Source organism: Nicotiana tomentosiformis, chromosome 5 (genome assembly GCF_000390325.3).
Source record: "Nicotiana tomentosiformis chromosome 5, ASM39032v3, whole genome shotgun sequence".
Taxonomy (NCBI): Eukaryota; Viridiplantae; Streptophyta; class Magnoliopsida; order Solanales; family Solanaceae; genus Nicotiana; species Nicotiana tomentosiformis.
Genome location: NC_090816.1, coordinates 70,955,046 through 70,965,056, shown reverse-complemented (window position 1 = coordinate 70,965,056; position 10,011 = coordinate 70,955,046).

Below are 10,011 nucleotides of genomic sequence, written 5' to 3'. Positions count from 1 at the left end.
GCTATTGTGTTATTGTCCGGACGGAACGATAAGGGTGGCTATTGTGCGGAGTGATACGGGTGGCTATCAGAGTGATACGGTTGGCTAATGATATTGTCAGGGCGGAGTGATACGGGTGGCTATCGGAGAGATAAGGGTGGCAATGTCGGGGATGATGTGTGATGGACTGGGGGCATTATGTTTATGATATTCGTGTGACAGTGTGATTTTCCTTGTGTATGTCATACACCTTACGTGACTTGTTTTGTTGCTTTAATGAGCTGCTCGATGTCTTTGATATTACTTGTTGATTTCGGATGTAATAGTACACTCGTACAAGCATACACCCTAGCATGCCAATTATACTAGTTCAGGAGTACGAAACTTAATATTTATTGATTACGCCCATGTATTCTTGTATTATCTGCTTTCATGTTGATATTTAGCCTGTGACCATGCCGGGCGAATTGTGATATTGAGCCTGTGATCATGCCGGGCGGATTGCGATATTGAGCATGTGACCATGCTGGGCGGATTGTGATATTAAGCCTGTGACCAAGCTGGGCAAATTAGAATGTTGATCCTGTGAACATGCCAGGCGGATTGTGATATTGAGCATGTGATCATGCCGGGCAGATTGTGATGGTGAGCCTGTGACCACGCCAGGCAGATTGTGATTGTGAGCCTGTGATCATGCCGGACAGATTAAGATATTGGCACGTGAGTTGTCCGTGTGGTTGTGATTACAAATGTGGGCACAAGGTGCCATGAGCATATGATTGTGTGAGGACCCGTAAAAAGTTTAACCAAACACGCGAGGTTTTGTGGTGCCAAGATAGATTCCTACGTTGCTTTAGTAGAAATTCTTGGACTGAACAGTACCCTATGGACTTAGAGGAAAATGTTTCGCAGAAGAAAGCATTTCTGCTGCCCATTATGCGGCCACATAATCACTCTGCGGACCGCATAATGGCCGCAGAGTGAAGCAGTAAGTTTGGCCAATTTGAGGTCAGTTTTGTGGTCGATTATGTTACCGCATAATCGATGTGCGGACCACATATCGGTCACATATTTTCCTCTTGGGTTTCTGCGGAGGGAGTTCTGCGGTGCATTATGGGACCGCAGAACAAGTATGCGGACCGTATACTGGTCGCATACCTAAGCCGAAAGTTTAGGCCCCTGAGGGCCATTTCTGCGGTCACTTTGCAGACCGCATAACCATTATGCGGCCGCATATGAGACCGCAGACCTGTGTCGGGGCACCATTTTTCTTAATTTAAAACCCGACCCCCATTCCGTTAAAATACCCCTTAGGTCTATTTTGAGCTAATTTTCTGATGTTTCTAGAGGGAGAGAGAGAGGGTTCAAGAGGGAGGGCCTAAGTTTTCATCAAATTGATCTTCAATCATCACTTGAAGCTTTGGAAATATTCAAGTAGAGCACTAATTCTTCATCCAAAATGGTAATACTTCATCACCCCAGCTCTTAATTTCAAACATAGCTATAATGGGGGTACTAGTGTGATACTTCATGGGTATAAGGATGGTTTATCTTGCATGCATGCATGATAAAGAGTGGGGGGAAAAGTGAGCTAGAACCATGAACGTTTTCCTAATTTTGGGTTCAATTTGTATATTGCTAAAATAGATTGTGGTTGCTAAGGGTTCCGGAAAATTGTAGAGTCTAAAGAAGTGCAATTGAGGTATGTATGGCTAACTCTCTTCTTCCTAGAATCGAACTCCTGGTGTCCGAATAATGGGTGTAAGTTCTAACTTGATCATACTAGACTTGTTTGCCTTAGTGTGTTGGATTGAAAGATTCATGTTCCCTAATTGTTTTAGATGGTTACCATGTCATCATGCTATTTGAGAATGTAATTATGTTGTTTCCAAGCTCCTTCCCTTATGGTGCAATGCCTTATGTGATTGTAGTTATCGACATGAATGATGATGTTATTTGAACGGATAAAAGGGAAAAAGACTTGAATTGTAAAATGTTCCCAAGTGCGAACTACTTAATAAATGAGGCTGTTTGTGCCATATAACGAAGATGGGAAAGAAATGCGAATTGAGTGAACAATTGAAAGAGGTTATGTCTCAAGTGAGATGGCTTAGCCGATCGGGCCGAGATCGAACGCCATGTTGTACACATGGTGGCATTTGTGTTGGAATTATTGATTTACATTATGGATATGGATATGTCTCACTTGAGATGGCTTAGTCGGTCGGTCCGAGACCCGACTCCGTGTAAAAACACGGTGGCATTGTGAGTTGTGGCCTTGGCACTAATGATTATTAATCTAAAAAGATGGAAAGATTGGATTGGAAACTATGTGACCCCTACTTTGTGTTTTCTTTGTATTTCTATGAAATTCTTATCGATTATTATGACTGTCTTCTCTTGGTTTCACTGTTCATTCTACTAAGATTGGTGTTTGCCTTACATACTAGTACTATTCGACAATGCTAACGTTCCTTTTGCCGGGGGAACTACATCTTTGAATGGATGTAGGCAGTTCCATCACAGATAGTGCCGATCGCAGATAGGTGGTGCTCTCTTTCTCTCCCCACAGCAGTCATGGTGAGCCCCATTTCTCCCAGGGGTCATGTAGTCCTTCTTTTGTATAAGTTTTCATATTTTGAGGTATAGACGGGGCCTTGTTGCCAGCATTGTCATGTTGCTCTTTTGTACTCTTAGAGGCTCCGTAGATGTTTATGTGGGTCATGTATGTATGTTGGGGTAGTCGTTGGATCGAGTTGTATTTTGGAAACTCAACTATGGTATAATGTATATAATGATAAATGGACCAGCAACGTTTATATATTTATATAACTGACCTTTCCCCTGTTTTACAAATGGTGATGTGATCCTTTTTTTGGATTATGAAAGAGTCGGGTAGGAAAGGTTTAATAGGCTTGCTCGATCGGGTCCACTCAGTTGAGCGCCGGTCGCGCTCCCCGAGGTTGGGGCGTGACAAATTGGTGGGTTGAGACTCATGCCTTGTGATTATGAGATGAGGTATCTCAAGAGTAATTTATTTGTTTTCCTTATTTGTTATCAATGGTACTTTCACGATGTTCTTATTACTTTACTGTTTATATCACATGTTGAATCTTGTTGCCATTTACTGATTTCTGCTTCCATTATTAGTTTTATACATCTATACTGCACATGTTATTTTGACTAGTAGGTGTCCTGACTTGTACCTCATCACTACTGCACCAAGGTTAGTCTTGATACTTACTGGGTAACGATTGTTGTGTACTCATACTACACTTCTGAACATTTTTGTGCAGATCCAGGTATTGGAGATATCAGAATCAGGTAGAGTTAGCTTATTGATCGAAGGGATTCAAGGTAGAGTTGCTTGATTGTCGCAGTCCCTTGGAGTCCTTTACTTTCATTGTACTATCATCTTGTTATTTGAACCATTTTATATTTCGATCTTTGAGATCTTTCCATGTATTCATCTTGAGTTCGTGACTCTGTATTACCTAGTCTTGGGAGGTTGCAGTGATTATTGCCGCATAGGCTTATTTCACATTTATTTTGGTATTTATATAAATCTCTGATTTAAAATATCATTATTAAATTGGCTTAATTATTGTAAGTAATCGGCTTACCTAGTCTTAGAGACTAGGTGCCATCACGATGCCTAAGGTGGAATTTTGGGTCGTGGCAACTGGGGTATGTGAGCTCTAGGTTCATAAGTTCTACGAGTCATGAACAAGTTTAGTGGAGTCTAGGTTCATAAGGTCGTGGCAGTTCCAGAGCATGTTTGGTACATTGGCTCAGGCGGGATTGATCTATGTTGCACCATCCACTTCACAGATTGGGGGAAGAGCTCAGACTCTCGCCGCCTGTACTCTAGAGCAGCAGGCTCATATTGGTCAGGTTCCGGGTGTGGTGCTAGTACAACTTGTTCCTGAGGTCAGGCTAGGGGCATCAGATGAGGAACAAAAGAGGCTTGAGAGGTTCAAGAGGAATGGTCCACCTACTTTAAGTGGCACATGTACCGAGTATGCACATGGTTTTCTAGAGAAGTGTCACTGTATTCTCTGCACCATGGGTATTGTGGAGGTGAGCGAAGTTGCTTTTACTACATTTCAGTTGTCGGGAGTAGAGTATTAGTGGTGACAGGTTTATGAGGAGGGTAGGCCAGCTGATGCAACACCACTCACTTGGACTCAATTTTCAAAGATGTTTTTGAGGGAGTTTGTTCCCCAGACACTCCGGGATGCATGGTGCATATAGTTTGAGCAGATAATTTGTGGCGCTATGATGGTGTCGGAGTATGCCATCAAGTTCAGTAAATTATCCCGTTATGCACCTACTTTGGTTCCTACAGTCAGAGACAGAGTCCGCAGATTTATTGAGGGGCTCAGTTATGGTCTTAGATTCAACATGGCTTGGGAGTTGGAGACTGATAATCCATTTCAGCACGTTGTGGAGATTGCCAGGATGTTAGAGCATATTTGTGGTGAGGAGAGGGAGGATAAGGAGGCCAAGAGGTCTTGAGGTTCTGGATAATTCAGTGGATTCTACTCTACAGCTACGACCCATCACGGTAGAGGCTCGGGTAGTCGGCCAACCCAGTTTTACTCGTGGTGCTCCAGTTAGTTAGGGACCTCAGGGTACTCATATGAGGCATTCATCTTTTATTGCGCCACCTTCATGGGGTTTCTACAGCGGTTATTCCAGTTATTCGGCACAGACTCAGTACCAGTAGCCACGCCAACAGAGGGGTTGTTGTGAGTGTGGCAATACCAGGCACATCATGAGAGATAGTCCCAGAGTCGGGAGTGGTGGATTTTATTAGAGTACTCAGGCTATGGGCTACATTCCAATTGCTACTCTACTTGCACATATAGCTAGGGGTGGAGGACAGACAGGTGGAGGGCGCCCTAGAGGGGGAGGCCCAACCCATTGATATGCTTTCTATGGTAGGGCTGAGGCCGCTGCACTAGATGGTGTCATTACAAGTATGGTTTTGATTTTCCATAGAGGAGCATCGGTATTATTTTGATTCGGTCATATTTTATCGGTATGAGTTCTCCTATCTGCCTCATATATAGGTGAGTTTCATGATTCTTGTACTCTGCTTATGTGTTTACCCCTATTGGGAGATTCTATAGTGGTAGCCCGTGTCTATCGTTTTGTTTTGTTCACCACTGAGAGCTATAAGACTAGATTGAACTTTCTGTTACTCATTACGGTAGGTTTTGATGTGATTTCTGGATGGTTTGGTTACGATTTATGATTTAGGTGCTCTACAGGTATGGGAAGTCTGTTACGTATTGTGATTTCGTTTTGCGAAATTGAGTTAGTGGAAGGTTTCAGTTGATGTGATGTATATCCTACTTGTGATTCAGAGCTGAGGATGGGATCCTCATGTTTTCGTGTGGTTTGATATGTTTGAACCGTGCTGCGTGTTATGGTGGAGTTACATTAGGATAAGATCCTTGTGATTAATTCATATGTTTTGATTCTCCCTGTAAGGCCCCGTAAAATTTCGCCAAGGAATTTGAGGTTTTGTGGTGCGAGGTAAACTTATGTTTTTGAGGACTGTAGAAGCTTACCGCGGTACGGACCTTTTGGGTTGAAGAATGCATTGAGTGTTGGTGGAAAGGTTTTGCTGAAGGGCTAGTTATGCGGTCAGATTCGTGACGGCAAATCCATTCTGCGGGCCGCATACCCGTCGTAGAGTTGAGCCGAAAAATGGTTGAATTTTGAGGGTTGTTTCGCGGTCCATTGTGCGATCGCATACCTATTTTGCGGTCTGCACTTCTGTCGCAGAGTTAGCATGAGGAATTTCGTTGGGCAATTCTGCGACTGCTTAAGTGGTCTGCGGACCACAGACCTATCGCAGACCGGTCCAGACCAGCCCAGTTCTTGGCATCATTTGCGCGGCCCATTTTGCGGGCCGCATATCTGTTATGCGGTCCATTCTGCGACTACAGACTTGAGTTCGGAGGGTCCATTTTCCTATTTTTATAACTTGACTCCATTTTGATAAATAACCTTTGGGTCTTATTTTGAAGCGATTGTCTGATGATTTTAGAGAGAGGTAAGAGCATTTTAGAGAGAGAAGGAGAAAACCTAGCATTCTAATCATCCAATCTTGCACCAACCTTCAAGAATCAAGGAAGTCAATCACTAGATAATCATCTATCTGGGTAAATCCTACTCCTAATCTTTCATGTAAGAGGTTATGAGTTCAAGTATATTGTGGGGTTCTAAATAGGCCATGCATGTGACAATAGGATGTAGTATGTAGGGTTAATGAACCATTTTGGGTAGTTTCTTGTTGAAATTGGTTGAGGCAGGAAGGGATTATCATTGTAGAGCCTTGTAATCTACATTGCACATTAGGTGTTTGACAAAATTCCTAAGAGAGTTACACCATGGTAATCCTTCTAATTATTAACCGATTTTCTCTATCTTCATATAGATTGTTATTATTAGAAGTGTTGGGGCGTTATAGTAATATAAGGAAGGCTCAAACAAGGTATGTTGGCAAAACTACTCTATTAGAATTGAATTCCTTGATGTTCCCGTAAGTTTCAAGTATGGTTGGCTCAAGTTCCTAATCCCCATGTTCCAAGTTGTTCCCAATAAATTTGATTGTCCCGAGTAAGCAAGTGTCAAATTATGTATACAAAATGTGTTCCAAATATTCCTATCACCTTATGTTATCCTTTAGGAATGTGTTCAAGAATGATATGTGTATTAAAATGTTATGGCTTTGGGCCGTGTTTCAAATGATAGTTATGATGCCAAATTGTGTGATAAAAACTTGATGTGCTTAAGACCCTTAATTGACCATGTGTGTACTAAAGTCTTGATTGGAAATGCCTTGTTTTGATAATCTATAAAGATGAATGAAAGTGAAAGAAGTGAGTTGGAGATATAAAGTATGCCCACCGTGCCAATAATGAAAGTTATACATTTGGCCAATGGTGCCAATGAAATGAAATGATGTGACAAAGGTTAAGGAATGAGCCTTGATTCAACTGTTCCAAATTGACTTTGAAAATAGATTTGCCTAAAAGCTTATGTACTTGAGTCGTGCCCAAAGGTGGTTGTTTTAATTAATGTTATGCTTTGCAAGTATTTCCAGTGTCTTTTGAGTTCTTACATATTCATGAGTGAAATAGTGTATTGCGCTTTTGGGAAAAAATATTTCAAAAATAAATGGTGTATTGCTCGTATACGAGTTTAACGTGTGTTTCTATTGTTGGACAATTTGCCCTATTCTTTGGGAAGAAACCTATTGTGCTTAAAGTTTCCATTATTAATGAGTTTGAAGTCATGGTTCCGTAATATCCAATATATTGATGTTGAGATGATGATCCTTGAAAGTAAAGAAGTGAATGTGATTGTGTAAATAAATTGTGTAGGGATTATGATTGTGAATACACCTCCACCCACATACATTAGGGTGAGGCGGCGGGGCCGCTTTATGTAGGGAATGTGGTATTGACATTACACCTCCACTCGCATACGTTGGGGTGAGGAGGCAGGGCTGCTTTGTGTACAGGTTGTTATAAGGGACCTCCCAACCAAAAATCATATTACTATCGTGTTTTGAAAATTATTATGTTTTATCTTGGCCTTTGGATATTATTGGTTGTTGTTGATGTTTGCATGGTTTTCCCCTTTGTTATATTGGCATTCTATTCTGGAAGAGGATATTTAGCTTTACATACTAGTACTATTCCACATGTACTAATGTCCCTTTTGCCGGGGGCACTGCATCTTCAATGAATGCATGTGGTTCATCAGCGGGCAACTTTGGTCCTCGTTAGCAGTTACTCTCTATTCAGCAAGTTTTGGTGAGCCCTACTCTACTCCGGGCCCGATGTTACTTGATTGTTGTACTTTTTGTTTTGAGGTACAGCCGGGGCCTTGTCGCCGACACTTCCATATTATTCTCCGGTTGTATTTAGAGGCTCCGTAGACATAATGTGGGTTATATTGTGGTGTTGGAAGATGTAAGGCCCCGTAAAATGTTTCCTAAAAATCGGGATTTTCGTGATGCCGAAATAGGCATAGAGGTTAATAGTAGTAGAAATTCTTCGCGGCAAGCTTGCTCGCCACGGTTCAGACTTTTTGGATTGAACAGTGCGCTGGAGAGTTGAAGGAAATGTTGGGCAGAAGTAGGCATTTCTGCGGCCTATTCTGCGACCGCCGAATCACTCTGTGGACCGCAGAATGGTCGCAGAGTGGGTGAGTTTTCTGGGTCTTATTGATGTCAAATTTCGTGGCCATTATGCGACCGCATAACCATTTCGTGGGCTGCACTCTTATCGCATATCCCGCTTTGGGATATTTTGGAGGGAGGTTCTGTGGTGCACTATGCGACCGCAGAATCGTTCTGCGGTGCATTATGCGACCGCAGAACAGGTCTGCGGGCTGCATAGTGACCGCAGACCTGGTAAGTTCCTTTCCAGTTTTGGCACCCAAATTTTGCGGACCGCATAATCATTATGCGGTCGCATATGCGACCGCAGAACCTGTTCCAGAGCTTCATTTTTGGAGTTTTTAAACCTGACCCTATTCAGTTAAAATACTTACCATGGACCATTTTGAGCTTATTTTCTGATATTCTTAGAGTGAGAGAGAGGGTCCTAGAGGGAGAAAGCGATCTTCATCAAATTTCTCTTCAATTCTCACTTAAAACCTTGAAGATTATCAAAAAGGGCACCTAGATCTTCTTCCTAAGAGGTAAGATTCTATCACCCCAAACTCTTAATTTCAAAATGTAACTAGAATGGGCCATTAGTAAGGTAATTCATGGGGATGTGAGTGCTTACCTTGCATGCATGTGTTCCTAAGGTATGTGGGGTGGTTGTGAGTTAAAGATAAGAGAGAATGGGGTGTGGGTTGGTGGAGTCTTTCATACAAAGGGCCATGAAACCTTAATACATATATAGTGTTTGACAGAATGCTCAAGTGAGCTAGAATTATGATCGTTTTTCTAATTTTGGGTTCAATTTCTCTATATTGCTAAAATAGATTGAAGTTGCTAATATTCCGGAACATCTTAGAGTTTTAAGAGGCTCAATTGAGGTATGTTGGCTAAACCCCCTCTTCTTAGAATTGAATCTCATGGTATTCATGCAATCGACGTAAGCCCCAAATTGAACGTCCTAGAAATTGTTATCCCGAATGTGCTTGCTTTGCAAATATATGTGTAATATGTATTCCCATGCTTTCATCATGTTATCTCGTCATTTGAGGAAATGTTCAAGACTTAGAATATGTATGCCAAGACTTCAAGTCAAACTCGATTAAAGACTGTTATTCCAAATTGTGTGAAAAGCCTTTATGTGCCTTGAATTCTAAATTGCTCACATGTGAAATCAAGAGTCTTGAATGAAAACCGTGTTGTCATTGATGATAATAATAATGTTGGATTATGGAAAAGAACTTGAATTATGAAATAAGGCCAAGTGCCAAGAACGACTTTATAATTTAAAGCCACTTGTGCCAATGTGCTGAAAAGATGGGAAAGAAATATGAAGTAAGATGATCGATTGAAATGGTTGATGTCTCGAATGAGATGGCTTAGTCGATCGGGCCGAGATCGGACTCTGTGTAATAACATGGTGGTATTGTGAATGAAATAGTGAATATGGTTAATGTCTCAAATGAGATGGCTTAGTCGATCGGGCCGAGATCAGACTTCGTGTAAGAACACAATGGTATTGTGGACTGTGGTATATTGGCATAAAACCATCCAACCTAATAACGTGGCAATTGACTTAAAAATCTAAGTGATCTTTAACTTAACGTTTTAGTGTTACTTACCATTCATATTGCTTCTTGACTGTTTCCCTTGTGATACTATTTATTTTATTGAAATGGTGTTTAGTTTTCATACTAGTACTATTTGACAGTACTAACGTCCCTTATTGCCAGGGACGTTGCATCTTTAAATGGATGTAGGTGGTTCAATAGCAGACAGTGTTGATCAGAGATATGTGCTGCATCCTCTTCTCAGCGGACTCGGTGAGCCCTTTCATTCCG